The sequence below is a fragment of the Chionomys nivalis genome, chromosome 21, assembly GCF_950005125.1.
Source record: "Chionomys nivalis chromosome 21, mChiNiv1.1, whole genome shotgun sequence".
Taxonomy (NCBI): domain Eukaryota; kingdom Metazoa; phylum Chordata; class Mammalia; order Rodentia; family Cricetidae; genus Chionomys; species Chionomys nivalis.
The window spans coordinates 43676650-43690070 of NC_080106.1; the positions used below are offsets into that span (position 1 = coordinate 43676650).

The 13421-nt window shown below is 36.7% G+C and overlaps 1 pseudogene; it reads right to left on the reverse strand.

The window, feature by feature from the left end:
• Window positions 1-234: 234 nt before the first annotated feature.
• LOC130863379 (60 kDa heat shock protein, mitochondrial-like) lies at window positions 235-12359 on the reverse strand (annotated as a pseudogene).
• Window positions 12360-13421: the final 1062 nt, after the last annotated feature.

The window sequence follows — 13421 nt, forward strand, 5'->3', positions numbered from 1 at the left end:
CTGCAAAAATACCTTTCAATTTCTTTCATATTTTTTCAACTGAAACCAATAATTGATGGATAGAGTGAATGAGCCAGCCTTTGCTTCAATCGTTTTCTTTGGGTGACTTGTCTTAAGTTATCGATAAGGAGCCTTGAGCTTCCTGCACAGTTCATTGATGAAGTTTAAGGACTATGAATGGAGTTAGAACAAGTTATCTTCTATCCACCTCCCGTCTTGCCAGTCCTGCCCATCCTAGGACCCTTGTTCTTCCTTAAGGATTTTTGTCACTGCAGCGTCTGCTGTAGCTGAGAGGATGCCTCAGTGGCAGCCAGTAAAGTTGCTCTTCCATTCTCTGGTGAGTTAATGATTCCCTTTCCCATTGTGTTCACAAAATGTCCGAACCCAGCATCGTAATAAAATTCTGAGGAACTTTGCAGAACTTTCTCAACTAACAAGGGTCCCTCAACACATGCATTCTTAGCAATGGTCACTGCAGGAACTTTGAGCGCTTTTGAACAATTTCTATGCCTCTTTTCTGATCTTCATCGGCAGGATTTGATGAGTCCAGGGTGGGATGCACTGAAGCAGCATGCAGCCCCTCCAAGGACAATGACATCTTCACCAGCTGCTCTTGAAGCACTGAGGGCATCCAGAGCTCTTAACTCTGTCTTTATTCTCATTCATTAGACACAACTGTCATTCAGCCTCCTGCACAGCTACTCCATCTGAAGGGTTAGGCAGTTTTCACCCAATGTTCCTCTTCTTTTACATTAGTTTAGATGTGTGATTTCTTCAGTACCTTTCTCAACTTGAGCCTTTTCACCTTTTCCTTTCAAAACAGGGCATCATGTTTGGTGACACTGACCTCTCCGACTTTTCCTAACCCATGAGCTTGAACAACTTCAAGATTTAGATTCAACCCCACCTTCTCCAGATACTGCACCACCAGTAACAATAGCCATAATTTCAAGGTGGTTCTTCCTAGTGTCCCCCAACCCTGAAATTTTGACTGCTACAACAGAAGATCAGTTTTCAGTCTGTTCATAGCCAGTGAGCTTCTGCATCAATATTTTCAGCAACTGTGACCAAGGGCACCCTTCTGATGAGCACCGGCATTGTCGGGAGCAGGTACAATGGACTGAGCAGTCATCAGACATTTTATTTTCTCTCAACAGACAGGCATCTTGAAATTCACATATTTGAGCTTTTGGTGTATTAATAAAATATGTGGAAATATATCCTCTATCCAATTTAATGTCTGCAATAATTTCCAGGTCATCATTCAGGGTTTTCCCATTTTCACTGAGATGACGCCCTTTCTTCCAACCATTCCTGTTGTATCAGAAATGATATTTCAAATGTCTTTGTCTCCATTTGTAGAAGGTATAGCAACCTGAGCAATTTTTTCCTGATTGTCATAGGCTTAAACTGCTGTTTAAGTTCAGCGACTACAGCATCAGCATCCAGCATCATACCTGTTCTGGTTACACCAGATATGCACCTTTGCTATGTTTCTCAACGCCCACCTAAGCAACAGAGCATGTCAGAATTCTAGCTGTCATGGAGCCACCCCAGCTTCTTCATGAGTGTCAGTAGTAATTAATATCTTAAACAAGTTTAGCTCTGATATTTTTATGTTTGTCCTTTAAATCAATTGACTTTACAACTGCCGTCCCATTTTTTTTTGTTGTTGTTGTTGTTGTTGTTAATTTTGTTACTTCCCCAACTCTCTTCAGTGCTCACTGTTCTTCCTTTGGTGCCATTGTGACAGCTTCAGCAAAAGTTAAAAGGTCTGCACCTTGAAGCAGTAAGACTTGAGCATCCACACCCAAGTTTACTTCTTCACAATGAGAAGAGGCGTCAATGCTGCCTGGGACATTCTAGCAAAGGTCTCCTCTAGCAAGGGACTGTGGGGATTCAGAACATTTCTTTGGAGTAACGATGGAAGAGCACGTAGCAAGGCAGGCCCTCGGCGGAGAGTGAGAACTTTTTCTTGGTTAGCTTACACAGCAGCTGGTTTCATCATGGCATTTCAAAAATGAGCTTTCTTTGACCTCCTCCTCACCCCTTCATCCCCCAATCATCCTGTTTCCCATCTCCATTAAAACTCTGGGTATATGCCGAGAAGTGGTTCAGCTGGGCCAGATGGCAGTTTTGGCTTTATAGACACACTTTACACTTATTTCCACAGTGGCTGTGCCAGTGAGCACAAGTAACAGCAGTGTGTAAAGCTTCCTCTTGCCCACTTCTTTGCCCCCATTTGTTATTTCTTTTCTTGATAATGTTCCAAATGTTGATAATGTTACTTTAGGTCTACAGTATATGGGAGCAGTCAGATGTTCTACTCGGAAGAAAAGAAGCAAATCTTAAATAACAATTTTAATTTAAAAGATTATTGTAACATTTAGGATGTAACTAGCAGAAGTTACGCACATCTTTGTATTTCCCCAACATTAGATATTCTGATTTAATATTTATGTATATCGATTTTATGTGTATGGGTCTATATGTATGTATGCTCACAATGTGCCTGCAGTGCCTGAGGAATCCAAAAGAGGGCATCTTAACCCCTGGAACTGGAGGTCCAGGTGATTGGGGGAAACAAATCTAAGTCCTTTGAAGGAACAACAAGTACTTCTAACTACCAAGTCATCTCTTCAGCTTTGATGAGCTACTCTTAATTTGTGAACTATGTATTAAAGGTCATCTTTTTGGAGAATGAATTGTATTGAAGATCTGTTGACACAAAGAAATTTAGAGAAAACTGCAGGGTAGCATTTAAGGATCTGGATTCCATGAAGAATCCTTTATCTTTCACCTTGAAATTAACAACTTAGAACTCAGTCCTCAATGCTCTTGCTTAGCCAGTCATTCCCACATCTTAGGGCACCTGAAGTAGCTTAATATTATTAGGTAAAGCAATGCAACATGCACCTCAAGGAAAATTTTACTATTATTGTCAGAAAACCCCAAACTCTGACTATGTGGTAAGGTTTGTGTTCTATCTCATGCTTTATTACGCTCTGCATGAATGAATGAATTCACTCGGAGAGTTGCTGTGTCTTTTTTTTTTTTTTTTTTTTTTTTTTTTTTTTTTTTTTTTTTTGCTTTTTCGAGACAGGGTTTCTCTGTGGTTTTGGAGCCTGTCCTGGAACTAGCTCTTGTAGACCAGGCTGGTCTCGAACTCACGGAGATCCGCCTGCCTAGTTGCTGTGTCTTGAATGAAGTAGGGAGACCTATCGTCTTATATACACATAACTATTAGAGACCACTAACACTCAGGGAAAATAATCAAATAGCAGAGGCTGACCAAATTGACCTAGGTTGAATCAAGAAAAAGACCAAATCTCAATGGTATATGAGTCTTAACTGTGTCATAAACTAAAGTGCATTTATGTCTCCCTCGCATCTACTGTCTCTTTCATTTTGACACTTGGTATCACTATGCAGCTGAGGTTGGCCTCTAACCAGCTATCCCCTTGACTAACTATCCTTTTGAGGGCTGAGGACACAGACATGATTCCTCAAGCCTGGATTACTGATGGTACCTTTATGCCAAAACGGGTGGCTGTCAGTGACTCTTACATAATTTCCAAGCTGGATTTTGGATACATTTGAACTTGTAGTAGGTATCTTCAGAGACTGACAGATTTCCAAAATACTTTCATCTTCTTGATTTTCAGAGCAATGCCCCAGATGGCTGAACCTACAACACACAACTGAAATAAGATTTTCCATTCAAACTTGAACAAAATATGAACATCTAAGACTTAGGATGTAGCCCTTCAAAATACCCTGATGAAAATCATCAAATATGCACCCTCAATACTATTTTCAAGGTGAGTCATTAGATTATTAACCTAGGAAAATTCCCTCCACACTTACTGTCTCTGCTGGTAGAGAAATGGAGAAGCACATCTCAATTTTCTGTGGCTGGAAGTAGAGTTGGCTCATCAGAGAAGCCGCTTCCCTGAGAGGGGAACCCTGAGCTCAATTAAATGACTGATGTTAGCAGATATATTAGCACTGGATGTAAACAGATCAATTTAACCAACATGAAAAAACATTTAATCAGTATACACCTACATCTCTTCTGACAGAGGGAGCCCGACAGAAGCGTGCATCCTTTGATGGTATCTGGAAAAAGATTTGACTTAGGGCACAGTGTTTGAGAGCAAGAAGATTTTTATTTCTACAAATATCTAAAATCTTAATAAAATAAAAAATATTTATGAAATATAATGATTCATTTTTAGAAGTACGTATTACTGGCTTGTACCAAGGCTAGAAGAACATAATTCTTCTTAGCATTTGTGGTTAAAGAAGCCTGCAGTAATGCATTCCAATTATATACAAAGACAAGGTAGGTAAAACAGTAGCCAAATGAAAAAAAAATGAAGCTTCTCACTTTTCCATTCATATATTGCCTGAAAGAGAATATGCTTCTAAGGCTACTCAAAACCTAGTGACTTTCAATGTGCAAAGAAGTCTGTGAGGAAACTGTACGTCAATTATGTAAGAAACATGTTCTGGATTCAGACTTCATGATACATTTCAAATTTTCCTGTTGCCCCTTAAAATCTACATCAAGCAATTGTTTTGAAGATTCAATGACATAATTGTCATTAAATTTTTAGGATAATTTTTATAATAAACATATTTACATGATTATAATAATTGAATATTTCAACTCCAACTCTTTTTTTTTTTTTTTTTGGTTTTTCGAGACAGGGACTCACAGAGATCCGCCTGCCTCTGCCTCCCGAGTGCTGGGTCAACTCCAACTCTTATGGGTCTTATTTGCTTTCTTATATGCAGCCAACAAATAGTTGAGAACAATACAAAGACTAAAGACCTAGAAGGAAGTCCTGCTTTGAATTCTTGTGATGTAACTGGACGTAGGCCATTTAATTTTTGTGTTTCATCTCAAACTTTTCCCTAAAATGTAATGAAGAAGAACATAACAGAGAGCATATCATTTACCCAGCAGAAATGGCTGTTCAACAATTATTAGTAGATTCTCCTATTTAAGGTATCTATTGGAGAATAAGAAATCTGTTATAGACTCTTCTTTATTATCATTGCTATTTGGGAAGCCTTGGAAGCCATCTACTAGTTAAGTATCTTCAGTCTTCATACGCAGAATGAATATCCACTATATTTGATCATGTGACTCTACAACTCATTGTATGGGTTTGATTGTTTTCTCTCTGATACATCTGAAGGCTCTTCTTTATCATAGAGCTTCAGCGATGCTATTTCCTTTGCTAATGATGTCCAAACATGTTAAAATAAATTGCAGGAAGACACAGTGGGAAATGAAGATTACCAGGTAGAAGATCAAATGGAATTAAGCTCTTGACTAAATGTCTGTAAAATTGATTTGACTTAATAAATCTGATGCAAACTGAGTTGTATCATTTTGGGGTGTGTGCATACATACATACATGTCTTTAACTTGCCAAGTACATTTTTCCACTGTCCTTTTAAAAAAAATCTCATGAATAAATACATATAAATTGGTCATTTTTATTTAAAAAATTCACATTTTTATCTGAAATTGAAAACTAAATATAAGCTAGCCTGTGTATAGACAGACTTTAAAGGACATGAGAAATTGAGACTATCCAAAGATAATTCTGGTTGTCTGGTTGTTAAATTGCCATATTGTTTTTGAAGAAGTACTTTGTTCATTCTAGATATTTTTACAGTTATTTATTTGTTGAGGGGGCAAGCATGGCATGGCATAAGTATGGAGATCAGGACAACTTATAGGAGTCAGTTTTGTCTTTTACTATTTGAATTGAACTTAGGTTCTTGGTCTTGATGCCAAGTGCCTTTACTTACTGAACTGTCTAGCTGGCACAACCACGGTTTCTTGATTGAACCTGATTATTTTTTCTAAACATTATTTTGTAAGCTGAATAGATAGGTAGGTAGATAGACAGACAGACAGACAGGCAGGCAGGCAGACAGACAAACATATGTAACATGAGGGCCGGCTGTGGGAATTTCTGTCCTGCCCGGTTCCCACAGTCAGCAAGCCCCAAAGAAAATCACACAGAGATCTCCATAAGTTATAAAACTGATTGGCCCATTAGCTCAGGCTACTTATCAGCTCTTGTAGCTTATATTAAACCATTGTTCTTATCTATGTTAGCCACATGGCTCGGTACCTTTCTCAGCCAGGTATATTACATCCTGCTTCTTTGGTGGTCGGCGCCTATACTTTCTGCCTGGCCAATCCAGCGTTTATTTAGAACATGATTGACAGAAGACAGACAATTCTTCCATACCAGACATATGATAGACAGACATGATAGATGATAGATATATAGATATAGATATATGGATACAGAGATAGATATATAAGTAGATATAGACATACCTCACATAGATAGAAGCACATATTTGCATCCACTAATAGACAACATGGAATTTATTTGATCACCTTATAATATGGCAAAGCTTGGAGAGAGAACATTATCCCAAGTCCTATAACTGGTTCTATTATCCTTTAGGATACATCTTCAGCATCTTTGAGGAAGTTTTTCCTTTGTTCTTTCTTCCTATTCAGTAACAACAAATTATATTTTTATTTAATCTAATGCCTTTATGTTATCAAAACTTTAGTTGCCCCATCCATCTTGTCCACAAAACTATAAATGTATTCTAGACGAGGATATCATTTTGCTTGCTCTTGATTTCAAGTTCCTAGCACAGTACCCAGTATATAGTATATGCTCAATGGATGCTTACTGAGCTGAACCTAATCAATTTAGAGGTGGGTTTGAGTATGTAAATTTATTCTAAAGTGATTCCCAAATGATGTGTAACAGTATCCTCAAAGTACTAATCTCTATCCTGGAGGAAGGTCTTTTAAAACATAGGAGAAACATAACTCACAAGTCTCAAGAAGTTCATTAAACTTATAAAATTCACATAGTTTCTGCTTCCACTAGATTAAATTAGCAGTAAGGACTTCTGGGAAAGAAGCAATTCTCATACTTGTTTAGGCAAGTTGTGAAAAGTGCTCTAGAGTTTTGGCTTTGAAACATCTGCCATTGAAACCTGTGTTCCTGGGGGAGACCCCTCATTCATAGTCCTGTAAATAACTTCACTAAACATATTAAGTCACCACATCTTACTTTGATAAAATCATTTTTCTCATTATATATGAATTGAGTAGTGGTCTTTTGTTGCTTTGTTTGTTTGGATTGTTTGGTTTTTAATTTTTTATTTTATTTTATTTTATTACATCCCAACCAAAGTTTCCACTCCCTCCTTCCTGCCAACCCTCCTCCTCTGCTCTTCCCTATACCACCCACTCCTCCTCCTCTATTTTTGTTCAGAAAATGGCAGGTATCCCATGGATATCAGCCAGTCATGGTATATCAAAAAGCAGTAAGACTAAACAGATCCTTTTCTATTAAGACTGTGGGAGGAGTGGGTCCCAAAAGCAAGCAATAGAGTTAGAGACAGCTTCTGTCCCGACTGTCAGAAGTCTCACACACAGACCAAGTTACACAACTATCACAGATATACAGAGGGCCTAGGTCAATGCCAGGCAGGCTCCCTTGTTATCTGTTCAGACTCTGTGAGATCATATGAGCCCAGGTTAGTGAACTCTGTGCATTTTCTCATCATGCCTTTGACCTCACGGGCCTAATGTTTGTCTGTGAGTCTCTGCATCTGTTTCCATCAGTTTTTGGGTGAAGCCTTTCTTATGACAGTTGGGCCAGGCACAAGTCTATGAGTATAACTTTATACTCATAGGAATCATTTCACTGACTTTCTTTGCCAGTCATGTTTGGTTCTCTCCAATTCTCTTGAGAGTCCTGCTTTGGAGCCCTAGACCTCAGGGGTGAGCCACTTCACATGGTATGTGTCTCAAGTTGGGCCATACTTTGATTGGTCATTCCCACCATTTCTACACCATCTTTGCCTCAGATCATCTTTCAGGCTGGAAACAAATTGTAAGACAAAGGGTTCCCAATCCCTTCACCGGAAGTCTTTCTTGGTTACAGAGATTGCCAGTTCAAGCTCGATTTCCCTCATTCCTAGGAATCTTAGCTATGGTCACCCTCATATATTCCTTGGAGTTTCTATTGCACTAGGTTTCTAGCTTGCCCCAAAGATTCCCCCAGAATCCAGTTCAATCTCCATGTACTCTCTCCTTCCATCTTCCATTCAGCTGATTCCTCCTGTTCTCATCCCAACCCCCCATTTAAACCCATCGCCATCCATCAACAACGTCTATTCTACTTCCCCTTCACAGTAAGATCCGTGTGTCCCACTGTCACCTCTCCTTGTTATTAGCCACTTGGGTCTGTGGATTGTAACATGATTATCCTTTACTTTACAGCTAATATACATTTATAAGTGAGTTTATACCATGGTGTCTTTCTGGGTCTGGATTACCTCACTTAGGATGATCTTTACTAGTTCCATTTATTTGCCAGAAAATTTTATGATGTCATTGTTTTTAACTGTTGAGTAATACTCTGTTGGGTAAATGTGTCACATTTGCTTTATCCATTCTTTGGTTGAGGGACACCTGACTTTCCAGCTTCTGGCTAATGTAAATGAAGATGCTATGAACATAGTTGAGCATGTGTCCCAAATGGTATAGTGGAGCATCCTTTGGGTATATGCCCAGGAGTGATTTAGCTGTTTTTTTGAGGTAGATGGGATTCCAGTTTCCTGGGAAACCTCCATACTGATTTCCAAAGGGGCTGTACAAGTTTGTACAAGAAATATTACCCTTGTAGAATCTTAGTGTTCTTTTTATTTTCATTCCCCTAGTAGCTAAGGATGTTGAACATGTCTTGGAGTATTTCCCAGTCCTTCAAAATTCCTTTGCTGAGAACTCTGTTTATATATGTATCCCACTTTTAATTAGATTATTTGGATTTTTGATGTCTAGTTTCTTGAGTTCTTTATATATTTTGGATATCAGCCCTCTATCAAATGTGGGGTTGATAAAGATCTTTTGCCATTCTATATGCTGTCATTTTCTCCTTTTGACAGTGTCCTTTGTCTCACAGAAGCTTTTAAGTTTCATGAGGTCCTATTTATTAGGCATTGATTTTAGTAGCTGAACTATTGGTGTTCTTTTCAGAAAGTTTTCTATTGTGCCAATTCTTTCAAGCACATTCCTCACTTTCTTTTCAATCAGGTTCAGTGTGTTTTGTTTTATGTTGATGTCTTAGATCCACTTGGATTTGAGTTTTGTGCAGGTTGATAGAAAGGATCTGTTTACATTCTTCTACATGCTTCATCCAGCTAGATCAGCATCACTTTTTGAAGATAATTTCTTTTTTCTGTCATATAATTCTGTCTGCTTTGTTTAAAAAAAATCAGGTGTCCATAGGTGTATGGTTTTATATATGGGTCTTTGACTCAATTCCATTGATCAACTTGTCTATTTTTGTTCCAATGCCATGCAGTTTTTTATTACTATTGCTCCATAATGTTTGAAATCAGGAGTGGCAATACCTTTAGAATTCCTTTTATTGTACAGGAATGTTTTAGTTCTCCCTGGTTTTTTGTTTTTCCATATGAAGTTGATTATTGTTCTTTCAAGGTCTTTAAAAATTGTGTTGGAATTTTGATGGGCACTGCATTGAATCTGTAAATTGCTTTTGGTAAAAATGGTAATTAATCCTACCTCCTTGAGCATGGGCGAGTTTTTCATCTTTTGATATCTTCAAAATTTTCTTTCTTCAAAGACTTGAAATGCCATCATACAGTTCTTTCACTGACTTGGTTAAAGTTACACCAAGATATTTTATATAATTTGTAACTGTTGTGAAGGGTTTTGTTTTCCTGATTTCTTTCTCAGCCTGAGCATCATTTGCATATAGGATGGCTACCGATTTTTTTGTTAGTTTTCGATCCAGCCACTTTGCTGAAGGTTATTTACCAGTTATACAAGTTCTCTACAGAATTTTTTGAGTTGCTTATGTCTACTATCATATCATCTGCAAATAGCATAGCAATACTTGACCTCTTCCCTTCCAGCTTGTATTCTTCCCTTAAGCCCTTTTATTGTTGTAGATAAAGCTTCAAGTACCATAATGAATAGATAGGAAGAGATTGGACAACTTTGTTTTTTCCCCTGATTTTAGTGGAAGAGCTTCAAGTTTCTTTCCATTTAATTTGATGATTGCTATTGGTTTGCTGTTTATTGCCTTTATTATGTTTAGGTATGTATCTTGTATCCCAGATCTCTCCAAGACTTTTATTATAAAGGGGTGTTGGAGTATGTCAAAGACTTCTTCAGTATCTAAAGAGATGATCATGTGCTTTTTTTTCATTTAGTTTGTTTATGTGGTGGATTATATTGACAGATTTTTATATGTTGAACCATCCCTGAATGTCTGAGAGGAAGCCCATTTGATCATGGTGGATGATCTTTTTGATGTCTTGTTGGACTCTGTTGAGAGTATTTTATTGAGTGTTTTTGCATCTATGTTCATGAGGGAGATTCATCTGTATTTCTTTTTCTTTGTTGAGTCTTTGTGTGGTTTGGGTATTAGTATGGCTGTGGCCTCAAAGAAAGAATTTGGTAATGTCCTTTTTGTTCTATTTTGTGGAATAATTTGAGGAGTAATGATTTTACTTTTTCTTTGAACTTCTGTTAGAATTCTGTGCTAAAACCATCTAACCCTGGGCTTTTTTGATTTGGAGAGTTTTAATGAGTGCTTTTTTTGCCTTTGGGGTTATAGACCTATTTAAATTGTTTTTCTGATCTTGATTTAAAATTGTTATACCTTTTGAGAAACTTGTACATTTATTTTAGATTTTTCCAAAATAATGCAGTACAAGTTTTTGAATTATGACCTAACGACTCTTTGGATTTGGTGTCTGTTATTATATTTCCATTTTCCTTTCTGAATTTGTTAATTTTGATATTTTCCTTCTGCCTTTTAGTTACTTTGGATACAGGTTTGTCGATCTTGCTGATTTTTTGTGCTGTGTTCTTTGTTTCTATTTTACTGACTTAATTCATGAGTTTGATTATTTCCTGCCATCTACTTCTTTTCAGTTTGCTTTCTTTTTTTTAATTCTATAACTTTCACGTGTACTGTTAATAGACTAGTATGGGATTTGTCTAAGCTCTTCAGGAAGTTATTTAGAAGCTCTGAGGTTTCCTCTCAGTACCACTTTTTTGTCCCATAAGTTTGGGTATGTTGTCTATTCATTTTCACTGAATTATAAGAAGTCTTTTATTTTTTTCTTTACTTCTTACTTGCCCATTAGTAATTCAGTAGAGAATTATTCAATTTCCAACAGTTTGTAAGCTTTCTGTTGTTTTTGAAATCTAATTTTTCTTCACAGTGGTTTGATAAATACAGGGACTTATTTCACTTTATTTGAATCTGCTTTGTGATTGAATATATACTCAGTTTCGGAGAAAGTTCCACAAGGTGCTGAGAAGAAAGTATACTCTTTTGTGCTTGGGTGAAATGTTCTGTGGATACTGTTAGGTTCATTTGATCGTAAAGTCTTTTAGCACCATTATTTCACTGTTTAGTTTGTGAATGGATGACTCAACCATTGGTGAGAGTGGGAGTCATTGAATTCTCTTACTATTAATGTGTGGGTGTGGGGTTTGATGTGTGATTTTTAACTTCAGTAATGTTTCTTTAACAAATATGAGTGCCCTTGAATTTTGGGCACAGATGTTCAGAATTGAGACATCATCTTGGTAGATTTTTTCCTTTGATGAATATTAAATGTCCTTCTTCATCTCTTTCAATTAAATTTGTTTTGAAGTCTATTTTGTTATGCATTAGCATAACTACATCAGCTTTCTTCTTAGGTTTGTCTGTTTGAATGAAAATGGTTTTTTCCAGCCTTTTCTCTGAGGTGATGTCTATCTTTGATGTTGACGTGTGTTTCTTGTATGTAGAAGAAGAATTGTTCATGTTTTCATGCCCATTCTTTTAACCTGTGCTTTTTATTGGTGAATTTAGTTTATTGATATTGAGAGATATTATTGAAACTGATTGTTAATTCCTGTCATTTAATTTTGGTGGTGGTGACAATGTGTGTGTATGTGCGCCTGTGTGTGTGTGTACATGTGTGTGTTTCCCTTCTTTGTACTTTGCTGGTATAAGATTTTCTATTGTCTATGTTTTGGTAGGTATAGTTAATTTTCATGGGTTGGTGTCTTCTGTAGCTGGACTTTCTTTGGAGTACCAACTACCAAATAATGAAATGGAGACCTTTTATTAATTTTGAAAGCTTAGCCTCAGCTTAGGTTTGTTCCCAACTAGTTATTATAAATTATATTAACCTGTTTATATTAATCTACATTCTTTCATGTGGCCATTACCTTTCTTCCGTACCATTTGTCTGACTTCGTCCATTTTTCACTGACAAATTCCATGCCTTTCAAATTGTAATCAAAGTTCCCAGCTCTGCCTGGAGGTCCTGCCTATCATCTCCTGAGTAGCTATTCAACTCTTTATTAAACCAATCAGAAAGTGCCTTAGGTATACAAAGAAGAACAGAGAGACACATCTTCACACTGTGATCAAATAACCACAACAGTTTTCCTTTTAGTACCATCTGCAGGACTGACTTTGTAGGTAGATATTGTGCTTGAATTTGACTTTGTCATGAAGTATCTCATTTTCTCCATCTTTGATTACAGAAAGTTTTGCTGGGTATATTATCTGGAATGGCCTCTGTGATCTCTTACAGTTTGAAAGACATTTTTCTAGGACTTCCTTGCTTTTAGAATCTCTATTGCAACATCAGGAGTGATTCTATTAGGTCTGCTTTTATATGTTACTGGCCTTTTCCCTTGGAGCTTTTAATATTTTTCCTTTTTTTTCTTTATGTTTAGTGTTTTGATTATTATGTGACACAGGGATTTTCTTTTCTGATCTAATCTGTTTGGAGTTCTGTAAGCTTTTTGTATCTTCAATGGCATGCCCTTTTTTAGGTTAGAGAAATTTTCTTCTACGATTTTGTTAAATATATTTTTTGGTTTTTTTTGAGCTGGGATTCTTTTCCTTCTTCTATTCCTATTATTCTTAAGTTTGGTCTTTTCATGGTGTCCCATATTTTCTTGATGTTTTGTGTTAGGAGTTTTTAAAATTTATTATTTTCTTTGAATGATGAATCCATTTTCTTCTACTGTATCTTCAATAGCTGAAATTCTCTATTCCATTTCTTATACTCTATTGATGATGCTTGTATCTGAACTTCCTGCTCACCCAGATTTTTCAATTCATGAATTCCTTCAGTTTGTCTTTTCTTAATTGCTTCTATTTTTATTTTTATGTCTTGAATAGTTTCCTTCACTTGTTTGTTTTCTCTTGGCTTTCATTGCATTCTTTAAGAGATTTATTGATTTCTTCCAATGTTTTGTTAGTCTTTACCTTTAAGGGATCCTTTCATTTTCTCTTTAAGGACCTCTAATC